Raw genomic sequence first — 12,692 nt, forward strand, 5'->3', positions numbered from 1 at the left:
GCAGCTGCCACGTCCGCACACAGGGTTCTGAAAGAAACTTTGACCAATATAATTTTTGCCATCTATCAGAATCGGAATATTCAATACTTTGGTTGTTGCAGATATAGGCATAAACAAATTGGTAATAAAGACTATTAAACAATGCCAATACATGACATTTTGTACACAAAGAATATCCTTTATCTCTATCTAGCAATCAAAATAGATAATATTGAAAATTGATAAAAATTGGGCAGAAAATATAACAAAATTCATGGCAAAAAAAAAATATATATATTATGCCCATAATTCGGGGGGGGGGGGGGGGGGGTAATGTTTGTGTTTAAGGAGAATCCAACCCAAAATTAAAATGGTGTGTTTACAGGAAAAGGAAATATCAGTCAAGGCAAGATGATGGTGAAAGTTTGAACACTATCAGACAAACAATAAGAAAGTTATGAATTTATAAATGTTATTAAAAAAATTGTTATATAAAAAAAAATGAAAATCTGTATTATATTGTTGAAAATAGAAATACTCCAAAAATTAATTTTGCCCAATTGATCATGGGCCCGGCAGCCACTGGGCAGCACCAGATCGATGTAGCTCTATATACCTTGAACTGTTGAACACCAAACAGGGTAGCAGCAACTCCCCTCTTTTAACGTCTTTTGGTCTGACGTGGCCGGGGTTTTAACTCCCGGTTGTGAGCCAACATATGGAGACTTCAAACTAACCATTTTCAAACCAAATTGCAATTTAAATTCAAATTTAAAATTAAAATGTTCTTCTTAAAACGACCATATCTATTGTATTGCTTTTCCAATTTCTTCCAATCTTTCACCATTCTCTTTTTTTTCCTGATTTTCCTGATCCTCTACACACCATTTTATGACCAAGGTTGAATTCCCCTTTAACAATTCTACGACAAGTAGATCCAGGGTAAAAAACCAGAGATAAAACTCAATAGGCGAAAACTCTGGAAAACCTTTGGATCCACTTTTGCAGAATAAAAAAAAAAAAAAAAAAACCACAGAAATAACAATATCAAGATAATGTTAAAAAGCAAAATTACTCCATAAATAGCTACTATAGGCCTTGATACCATACTGTTTTATGAAGCTTAACACTAAATAAATCAGTAAAGTGAAATATTTAATGAATTTTTTCTCTGCTTTGTGCAACTGTTGACACCAAATTTGTGATGACCGGGTATGCAGTTCTGAAATTACCCAAAATTACTTCCGTACATGTCAGTCAGGTAAAAAATTGCTCAAAAATGTGATTTCTTATACACATCCAATGCCTATTCTGTTTCGATCCCAAATTAATGATATTTTTTTTCTGATCAATTTCCATTCATTTCATATTGTTTGTGATCAAAAGAGTGTTGCTGACAATTTCCATTGAAAAAAATTCAAGAAGTCAATAAACAATACAATACATGAGAAATTAAAAAAAAAACCCAATAAAATACATAAGAAAAACACTATTAAAGGTTTTACCCTGCAATATTTGTCAACTATTTCAAAGCTTATGCACAAACTATTGATTTGAGATGATAGCTTGGACCTGCTCCTTGAAGCTATACAAATATCATATTAAAATCCATTACAAAATATAAAGTAAAACATGGTGTTTGCTTCTCTACATACCAGGGCTATATAACACAAAAGTTTGTGATGAAATGCAAATATAGAACAACTATTCTGATTGTTTCCTGGTGCATGTTACAATGATCTTGATTGGTCACTGCAATTACAGTACACAAACAAACCCGACATTCCATATAGAGGATGATTGTGTCATGTCCTTTCCTGGTAGACTATCTCTCTCATTCATGCTTGGAAGATGATTAACATCAGAAAGGGGGTGTATCCATGAGTGACATGACTGCAGATCTATGTAAAGTGACAGGATAAAATATTGTTTCAATACAATGCTTTTTCAAAACCACCAATAATCTTAGTGTGATACATGGACAAAGGAAACAAATGAAACATTTAAATCATCATTTTCCAAATCTTTTATTTGATGGGTTTGCACCATTGTATGTACATATATCAAGAAAATGGATGAATCTTCTTCAGGTAAAAGAAGTTTTAAAGTCAGAAGAGAGAGAGAGAGAGAGAGAAAAAAACAACCAATTTATTCACATATTACTTTTACAGCTCAATGGTCATGAAATTTGCAATTTAAAGCAGTTGTTAAGGCACATAAAGTAATATATTAAAGATAAATTATATCTTCTTTTTAGTATATTCATTACATTTTTCTCTACAACTTAGAAACAAAAAAATCTTGAAAAAATAATGTACAATTTTCTCATAGGTTACCTTCAATGTTGGATTTTTGTTTAAATTGGCAAATTATTCCTATTTAATTGGACGGGTCAAACGTCACAGCCTTGGCAAAACCATTTCCTCTGCATGCACTGTATGTGCGCACATTAATTGAACATTTGTAGTAACTAATTGGGTTGGGGTAATAATTGGAGTTGAATCTGGATAGAGTTTGTTGTCTTTTCTGCTTTTCATTTTTCACTATTACCATATTAGATGTAATAGATTTCAGAGTTTGTCTAGTATTATTCTTGGGCAAACCGGTTGAGTTATCTGCCAAAATACCCACACAAGAGGGATGGTTCTTACTTTACACTGAAATTCCCATATCCACAGCTTGTTGTACCTGTTGATCAAAGAATTGTGATTATTGCTGGGAAATCAAGCCTGCTGGTTGTATAGCAGGTTGTGCAATAGTCACCGGATTGAATAAGATGCATGCTCTTGACTTACCTTCTGATTCATCCATATCTTTCACAGCCTTCTCCTTAGCCTGATCCATTGCAAGGTCAATAGGCCCTTTATGTTTGGCAAGATGACGTTATTGGTCAGAATCCATTCATCCCTCTTCTAGCATTCTCTACCTTGTTCTGCTATATAGCAAAAGGACAAAAAATAAAGGGTATTCAGTGAGATAATGAATACGCCAAGTGATATCATAAATGTTTTTTTTTTACTTGTTGCAATATTTACGGTAGTCACTAATCAAATATCATATCAAGAATGCTTCTTAGAAATGGAACTTGGACCACCAAGCTTTATGATTGATCATATAGTTGATTTTGAATGATTGATTGCAGAAAGTAATCAATTTAAATATCATCATCATCAACAACTATCAACTATCACCATCATCATAAACATAATTATCATCACCACCACCATCATCATCATCATCATCATCATGATTGTCAGTGTCAACATCATATTCAACATTGCCATCATCATCATTACCAATATATTCTTTATCACCATAATCACCATCAATATCATCATCATCATAATCACCACAAACTATATTCCGATGACTATCAACGAGTAAGGATGTGCTTTGTACCCTCTCCCTGTTTTATATACATGTATGGTATCACGGTTAATTATCTACTCAATCCAGTCCAGACCAATTTTGGCATACCATCTGTATGAAGACATATTTAGTTTATTTCTTTGAAAAATCGATGAACAGTTGTTAGCAGTTTTAAGAGCCGATTTCATTTGTAACTTTTCAAGTGAAAGAAATACAAGAATTGGCAGTGATCTACAAGAAGAAAGTGAGTTGAAGGAAGGAAAGAATGAAAGCCCCATTTTTACTGACTTTCCTCATACATAGCGCAAGAAAACATTGTTTTCCTGGGGATGCCAGAAAGTGGACAAAAGGAAGAAAACACAAAGGAAATTTTGAACAAATTTCTAATACAGTTTCTCACAAGTTCATCATTTCCACACTATCCACACACCATGTCCTACTACGGCAAAGTTTCTCAGATTTGCCGAAAAGGTAACAATAGAAGCCAATGCCAAAGTGCTTCAGGGGATCAGTATGTACATTACACAAGATTTACCCTAAAGAATAAGAGGAATGAAAGCACAAGCTCCCACATTATAAGTGGCAAGAACGACCTGAAAACTTGTTTATTTCTCGAAAGTTGAGCCAGCAAAATTCTTTGTCGCAGGCAAATGGGTTTCACGCAAGAACCTAGAGAGACTAATGGAAACCTGTGAAACACCGAATAGTGTTGTAGTGAGCCCCCATCCCTACAAGACACCCTGGGATCCACCAGGTTTAGGATGGAGCTGGGTGGAGAATAATATACAAAAGCATGTGACAGGCATCCAGCTATATTACAAGGAAGATATATGTAAGGAGTGACGAGGTTTCAGTCTGAGAAGTCATAGTAGTAATAGAAAATAGTGGTATTGATTCTGGAATGGCAGCAACACAACAAGAGCGGTATCCAGGCGCAGTAGGAAGAGAAAATAGAAAAGAATCTTATTCTGCAACATTAATTAATTTTATTTACCAAAAATTGGTTGACGCAAATTACTTCAGGATGTTAACTGATAAAGGGGTTGGTATCACACAAAAACATACAATCCTCAATACTGAAGTCAGGTAGCTTCATAATAGGGCAGTTTAAAAAATCAGTGAGTAATACCCACAAATGTTAACTTTCCAGTTAATAATAAAGAGCAGGAACAACTAGAATTCTTGAATTTTATTATCCAGATTTTAGAAAGGAAGAAATTCCAAATCAAATATTATATTATAGGTCAGGTCTCTCCAATACTGTCAGGGATATATATCCAGCAATCCCAATAGACATATGGCATTTCAAAAAATGTTTCAAAGAAACAATTTACATATCTGTACCACTTCTCTTTTTCAAGAACTAGCTATGTACAGACCAGATAGCAGCATTAACTTTGTTGTACAGACACTGAAGCAGATCAAGGATACAGATCTATGAGGATATCGCATGTCATACATTAAATGGGGTGAACTGCACCTTGATGTACAATGTATTTACAAGTGCAAAACAGCAAGACATTGTCACTGTTGACACAGATAAGAAATCAGTTGTAATTGGGAATTAACTATGTTTTCAACCTAACATTTAACATTGAAAGTGTTATACACGAGAAATACATGAGAAATTTTTAAACTATAATATAATACAAATAAGTTGTGCCTTGTGTTCATTCGGCTTAAAAAGCCAACAGCAGTTGGTGAAACCTCGTGACCACAGAGAATGGAAAGTTTCTATTTTATAATTTTCACCATTTCCAGAATAATGATTCACAAAGTTCTGACTAATACTTGAAGATAACTTGATGAATCATAATATTCATGGATGTAGTAATACCTTCATTATCAGATGATAACTAAGAATTGCTAATAGAATTGAATGTCAAACTAATACTACATTCCATCACACCTAAAATGAAGACAGATTACTGGAAGAGTTTAGGTAAAGATAAAGAGACTATAAGCGAGGACTTGGGGAGGTAGGTGAAAAGAGCGGTTCTAGGACAATTACCTCCCGGACAACTACCCCCTGAGGACAACTACCCCCGAGGACAACTACCCCCGAGGACAATTACCTCCGAGGACAATTACCCCCCGGACAATTACCCCCCCAAGGATAATTATTATATTCTCGAGTATCTTAGAATCAAACGATCACCGCTGTAAGAAGCCGTAAAAAGTCAGCTTCATCTGCAAATCTTTACGAAACCCAGAACTCGTACAAACGCATCGCTCGTACGATCATAATTGTTATGTCACCGTAGCATAAGATCATTCATTTTGGCAATCTTCGTATGACCAGCACAATTTTTTTCTTGGCTCGCCATGTAGGCCGCCAAAAGATGTGATTGAAGCTTTTACATTCCAATGTAAATGTCGCGCAGCTGAATAACCGCTACTTCCCGTGCGTTCAGGCGTGCTAAAATAGAGGGGGAAAGAACAAGAGATTTGAATGAAAATGTAAAACTATATTAAGAAGGTATAAAGTGATACAATGGATTTGTTGTTGTTGTTTTTTAAATGCTGAATAAAGAATATTCCAGCTTATAACATCCTACTGGGGTTTGAACTTCGTTTGTAACAATAATCGACACGGCGCAAATCCTACATAACAGTTTGCCTTATTATTAGGTTTTGGTATAACTGTTTTGTGTTTGAACAGAGGTATTATCATAATTATCTGGCGCGCGCGAAATATCTGTAGTGTTGATTTCTTTTATGAGAATGCTCTACTTAATCAATGGCAAAATTAAAAGGGAATTGGGAGACTTTTCTATGCAAACCATATGACCCGCCATTGATTTGGTACATGAGTCCGTCACTATTTGCAAGGATGGAGTGGGTACAGACGGAAAGGGTTCGGAGGAAGCTCCTCTTGGATGGATTTCTATATGTAAAACAAAAGAACCTTGCTGATGGATTTGAAGGCTTCGAGTGCGAGCTAAGAAGAAATAAGCACCAGTGCAAGGCACGGGTTAAGTTAAGTATTGCCATGGACTTATTTAGCCCAGCAGTAATCTATCACAAATTAATATTGTTTATTTTAGGGGCGTGGAGCATATTTGAAAGGGTGTTAGCTAAGAAAGAAATTTGAGGGAAATTTAATCCATGATATCCCATTGCCTGTTTAAGGAATCTTATTCAAGAGGATTTAATGGATCTTAATATATCCAGTTTAGAAATCAATTTACAAACATAATTTCAGGTCGCACATCAAACTTTTTCATTATTTGAATTACACATCCTGTTGTGTGGAGAAAAATATAAACATACTTGCTGGAGACTCAACCCCTTCCCACTTGTCACGACCTGTCTACGCCCTTCAGGGGCCGCGGAAGCGGGGGGCTGGGGGGGTGGTGGTGCTTCAGCCCCCCACTTTTTTTCCATAACCGTGTACAAAAACATAAAAATGACCATAGGATTGTGATTTTTTGCATGGTCAGCCCCCGGCCCCCCCACACTTTTGACTCAGCCCCCACTTTGAAAACCGTTCCGCGGCCCCTGCCCTTGATTTCAATAGATATGTTGCAATACTTATGAACAGGGAGGTAGATTGAATTTTGTCAAAGAGGTAGTTGGGTTGGGGAAAGAGGAGAATACAGCCATGGTGTGAGAAAAAAACACAAGGCATAGAGCGTGAGATTTTTGGACAGGAGATCTTCCGCTGAAAATGTGAAGGTTGGAGTATTTGAAGTATTACCAGAGTAGTTCTAGAGCTATAATCATTTATCTTATCGTGTGTGCATGATGTGGTATGCAGGTTTCAAATATGATAAGTCAAGGTGACCGTGACACATAGGCGGTTCAAGGGGGGCTCAAGGGGCCCGGTCCCCCCTATTGGCGGAGCCAAAAAATGAAAGCGAGGTTTTCTACATTTATGTGGAACATGCACCAGGCAACTCAAGATGGAAATTTAAGGACAAACAACCATGTCGAGGGTTGGCACTGACGTTTCCAGATGGGTGTCGGTGCCCACCACCCTTCATTTTGGAGGTTTCTGACCGCGTGGAAACAAGAACAGGCAGTCAACGAAGTCCAGATCGGCCAAATACAGGCGGGGATGCCACCACCACCACGTAGGAGGGTCTATCAAGATGTTACCAGGAGACTCGTCAGGCTGGTGACAAACTATGACCAAAGAGAAATTTTAGATTTCTTAAGGGGCGTGGCCCATAACCTCAATTGATTTACATATTGATCATGTTTATGTTGCCTTAGGATTGGTATATCATTCATATCATAATGTCATTAAGCACAACTATTTCTTGCACGGCTTTCTTTTAACTATATATGCGGGAAACTTATCTATCTCTAATTACATTTTTCTGTAACGATCAAAATAATTTATAACTTTCTGAATAGTGATACTCAACTTGTCCTTCACTAAATCAATTCGATGTAGTGTCAAAGTAGTTTCTATTCACAATGTTGTAGGCCTAATGTATATGGTTGGCAGGGAATTTGTCATGTCTGCTGTTCTTCCTTGTTATTATTCTTGTAACCTACGCTCCTGCTGTACAGTGCGTATCAAAAATAGGTAACAAATTTTAATGTCTTCTATTTTCGCGATGTATCGTGTAGAAAAATAAATACGAACCCATTACTTTTCTGGGATCAGGGATATAGCAACCGAGTAACTTGAAAATGAAGGTGACAGATACAAAACTCCATTTTATGGCAGTTTTGAAAGATAAACAAGACTTCTGAATATTGGGTACATAAGGATTCAAACAGCCTGTTCATGCTGTTACAGGCTGATCTACAGTATTTGGAATCCAGTTTGCATGCATTAGTTGTTATCTCGGACAATATGTTTGTGCGACTCATCAACAACTATGATCTATGGAAACTGGATTAGAAAATTGTGGTTCATTATTCAATAACAGGTTGTTTAAAAACATTGTTATCCTTAAGTTATAATAACTTAGATTACCCGCTTATTATGAAAATACTTACGATGATTTTCTTATTTACGAGATAACTGGATATACTCATTTGATTTGCTAGTTCATTACGATTAACTTGCACGCCGAATAAAAGTACACAATTTTTCCTGCGCGCGCGCAGCATCTCCCTACGCACGCACTATCCCAAGATCATCACGCAAAAAGGCGTCCATTTCCTCTCATGAGCCTGAACGCAAGACATGTTGCCACGTAAGGCGAGGGGTCGGTGGGAGGGTTCAAATGAGTATATCCAGTTATCTCGTAAATAAGAAAATCATCGTAAGTATTTTCATAATTTACATCAATAACTGGGATATACTCATTTGATTTGCTAGACCAACACGGATTCAACGTGAAGGGAGGCATGTCTAGACTAAGAAAGTGCGTACAAAAATAGGGAGATGAAGACACGAAAGGCCGCTGCCTTAAGGACAGAGGAGGAAAATAAGGCCTCATGTGAAGAAAGGTCCTTAAGGACAAGGAATTAGAAGAGTGCCAAAAAGGCGGTCCTCAAGATGTCGTATACGACGATTCCATAAAAAGAGCCCAAGAAGAATGATACTATAATATCATGGGCCCTCGGCCTAGTGTCAGAAGGAGAACATCATCACCAACTGACTTGATCGTTTCAACAATCCAGCGTGAGAAGATGTCTCGAGAAGCTGCCGCAAACGGCTCGCGCGACAAAACAACCAACTGCACAGAGTTGGGAATTGTCTGAAGAATGGCAAACAAAGACGAGGGTTAGAAGTAACACCTAATCTAAGCCTATCCCGGCAACGGTCCGGGAGCAATGCATAAGTATGCAAAGCTTTGTACTGTAAATGGTTATATATAAACAGATACAGGAGGGATCTCGACTGATAGACAGACAAAAGATACCCTGAAAACCGACCCAAGAGGGAGTTAGTCAAGCGTCAAGAACGACCGACAGGTGCCATGACGGACTAAGCCATACAAGCTCAACGTTTGAGAAAAACTTAAGAGGTTGTAAGATTCGGATTGAAGGTATTAATCATCCGTAACCGGAGGGATGATAATTGCCGATGATCAAAAAACGATCCGATTTTGTTGAAAATTTCGACAAGAATCGTGATCGGAAGACTGAAACTTGTACGGTTCAGTAAGTGATCCATCAATCAATCTGAGAAGGCGACAGCGGGGCTAATAAAAGCCACGGTCAAGTCACCGGCTTAATAATTTAAGCCAAGCCGCAACCATGCAAACGTAAGGAATGCGAGATAACTCAGAAGCCCCCGCGTGGGAGAAGGCGCCCAGAATTCGATATCTGTCTCAAATGCGTGAGGGCAGAACATCTGCAGAATTCTGATAGAGAGCTGTGGCAGGACGTTTCCAGCGGTCCGAAAAGGACATGGAACGACAGAGAGTAAGGTTGAAGTAAACCACTCGTAAGGCAGTCAATGTGTCGAGAAAGGCGACTGAGTGCCATTCTGTTAACAGAAAATGCCACGGACCTGCTGTCTATGTAGAATAGAACAGTCTGGTCAAAGCAGCTCAAACGGGCGTGTCGGAGAAAAACGCGGCACGCATCACGACATAATAAGTGTGATAGACAGCGGATCCCTTTTGTCCCGTACTAAATAAAACACCCGCCCGAGGGTGCAGTGCCCGCGGCGGGAGAGGTGGGCGGTGGTTTGGCTGAAGCCACCATCGCCGAGAGGGTCCGTAAGACTAGGCTACGATGGATGTCCGCTGAGCGGAGTAATCCCTAGTCGCAGCAAGCGTACGCCAGAGATGAGCTGGCGAACAATGTCTCTGTCATGATCTTACGTGTAAACGATGATCAAGAGATGTCGGTCAAGATGTTCTGAACCAACAGACAACGCCAGACATGATACCTCAACAGTTACGTTCCCGACGGAATCGAGTGAGGTAACAACGGCCCTGTCCTATCAAGGTTAGGGACGGAAACTGGCTAGGAGTGTCTAAGTCCTCGCTTGACGAAACAAGCGGAGGAGAAAGGCGACTTGAGGAAAATAATCACCAATATTTCCCTCGTCTGCGATGAGAACCAGTTGTTTACGAAAACAGCCACAAGGCCTGGTTTCTCTGGTGATCGCAAGGGCAAGCACCGCCGGCGCCGGTTGCAACAGCATGGAACAGTCCGATATCGGTAAGATAAGGAGTTCCGAGAAACTGCGGGGGGCGGCGAAAATGACGCCCTAAGCAGCGGGGGATGAGAATCTATGCTTCTAAAAAGAAGAACTCCAGTGAAGTAAATCACTTTCATGGAGAGACTCATCCACAGTCGGCCCGAGAGAAAGCGGGTCGTGGTGATCGTGGTTAGACAGGCATAAGTATGCATACACACAGTATACATTTTATACATAAATGTATATCCACCACGATTACATCATCCTCGGTCACATACATAGCATGGAAGGAGGATGAAAGCAGCCTGCGAGGCATCTCAAGTGTGCCGATTGAAAAAGCTTCTAAAAAGAAGACAACTCGACACACGGGCACGGTAAATGCATCGACCGTAGCCCACTCCACACGAGGAAGCGGCGGAGACGCCCGCAAGCTTGACCCACATAGAGGGCAGTCTATCGGATAGACTGTTCGAGCTCGACCGATGGCCTGGTGGCGGACAGTTTGGTGTGAACTCGCCGACCCGGCACGGTGGGTGCGTCCAGGAAGTAGGCATAGAAATGCCGACAGAAAAAACCTGGGGCTTGAAACAAGCCTGAACGCACGCACACAGCCGACAATCTAAAGAGATATATGGCTGTTTCTTTCCACCGAGATGATGCTTACCCGACCGGGAAAGACTCGGGGAACAAGTTGTGAATGTCAACAGGAGGGGTATCTGGCGTATAAATAGCCGATTCCCTCCGGGCGTTCGGTGCGGGTGCTGCCGGCGGGGTCCGGGGGGACGACCGATGATGGCAGCTCGGGCAGGGCTCGCACGAGTCGCCCGAATACGAGACAAATAGGTTACAAAATAACCATAATGCACCGGGTGGTGAAGGCATAGCGATTATTAAGTATAGGAGAACTATTAATCGCCGTGACATTCAGATCCGATATTTATGCTCATAAGCTCGGCAGAGCTACGAGATAGTGAGACATACCGCTGAGCGGTGATGGTGCTAATATCGGAGTCGCCCTCACTACAGCGGCGATCGCTGGAGGACGGGTGTCTGTACTAGCCCTGACTCTAACCTTGCAAGGAAGAGAAGGAGTTAAAAGTAAAGACAGGGCACCCTTACTTTCGTATAGAAAGTGAGGTTCAGGCCAAAAGCTGACGGTCCCGTCGCCTGGGCGGACGGTCCGCGGGCGTGATAGGTTGCCCTCTCAAAAACAGCCAAACATTCTCATGAGAGAAGGAAGGCATGCGGTATGTTAGAAAATCTTACCTCCAATCTACAGGCCCGCCTAGGGGGTAGAATGGAGAGAGTTACCGCTGAAAGAGCCGTTGCCGAAAGCGATGCCCGGTCAAAACTGTGAGGCTTGACGTAGAGGGCGAATTCGGGAGTACCTGCATATTAATGGGGGATACCCATGCAGGTGAACTCGCCGACGGCTCCCCGGAGTGCGGGCTGGCGGGAGGAACTCAATCCGCTCAATGCCCGTCACCGGCAGTAAGACCGACAGAAAACAGTCAAGCGGCTGCAGCGACCAACCAGCGACATACGGGGGCTTGCCGACTTGCTGGGTGAGACCCATACGTCAGCAGCACCTGTGCATATCATGAAAACACCCGTGCGGGTGAAAAGGGGCCGGCAATTTCAAAGAAAAGGGCCGGTGGCTGGTGCGAGGCTGTTGATAAGCCCAGCCGTCGCGTAGCGGCGGTCTGTAATGACGGAGAACACGAGGGTAAGAACCCGTAATGCTCGGGACGTGTTGATGCAACCTGTAAGGATGCAACGTCCAGCCGTCGGTCATCGAGAGCTTGCCGACATGTTGGCTTGAAACCCGTATGTTGGAAGCACCTGCATGGAACGGGGTCACCGTGTAGGTGAACAGCGTTTCAATAAAAGCCCGGCGTGAGAGGGCAGGTGACTGCTTGAACCGCACGGTGCTTAGCACGGCGGCTAAAGCTGACATGAAGCGGGAGTCTGGTGACATAATGGGGACGATGCCCGTATGTCGATAACACCTGTGTATTAGCGGGAATTTCCCTTGCAGGTGCGTGAGCCGGCGAATCATGAAATTGCCGGTGACTCTCCGAGGTATGAGATGGCGAATGTCTGCTTGGCCTGCCCGGTGCTTGACACGGCGGCTGAAGCTGACATGAAGCGTGGGGGAATTTACCCGCACTGCTCGTGGGCGTGTGAAGCAACATGAGAGTTGCGACGCGTGACCAACAATTATCGGGAGTCTGGTGACATAATGGGGGGCGATGCCCGTATGTCGATAACACCTGTGTATTAG

General features: G+C 41.3%; 1 long non-coding RNA gene across 1 annotated transcript in view; it reads right to left on the reverse strand.

The window, feature by feature from the left end:
* Positions 1–847: 847 nt before the first annotated feature.
* Positions 848–12,692, reverse strand: part of LOC135154758 (uncharacterized) — a 32,748-nt gene continuing 20,903 nt past the window's right edge. The window contains exons 7-8 of the long non-coding RNA XR_010294180.1: positions 2,775–2,914; positions 848–1,880 (exon numbers count right to left, since the gene is read on the reverse strand). This is a non-coding gene — a long non-coding RNA (uncharacterized LOC135154758). The remainder of the gene's footprint in view (positions 1,881–2,774; positions 2,915–12,692) is intronic.

This window comes from Lytechinus pictus, chromosome 7 (genome assembly GCF_037042905.1).
Source record: "Lytechinus pictus isolate F3 Inbred chromosome 7, Lp3.0, whole genome shotgun sequence".
In the NCBI taxonomy this organism is placed as follows: Eukaryota; Metazoa; Echinodermata; class Echinoidea; order Temnopleuroida; family Toxopneustidae; genus Lytechinus; species Lytechinus pictus.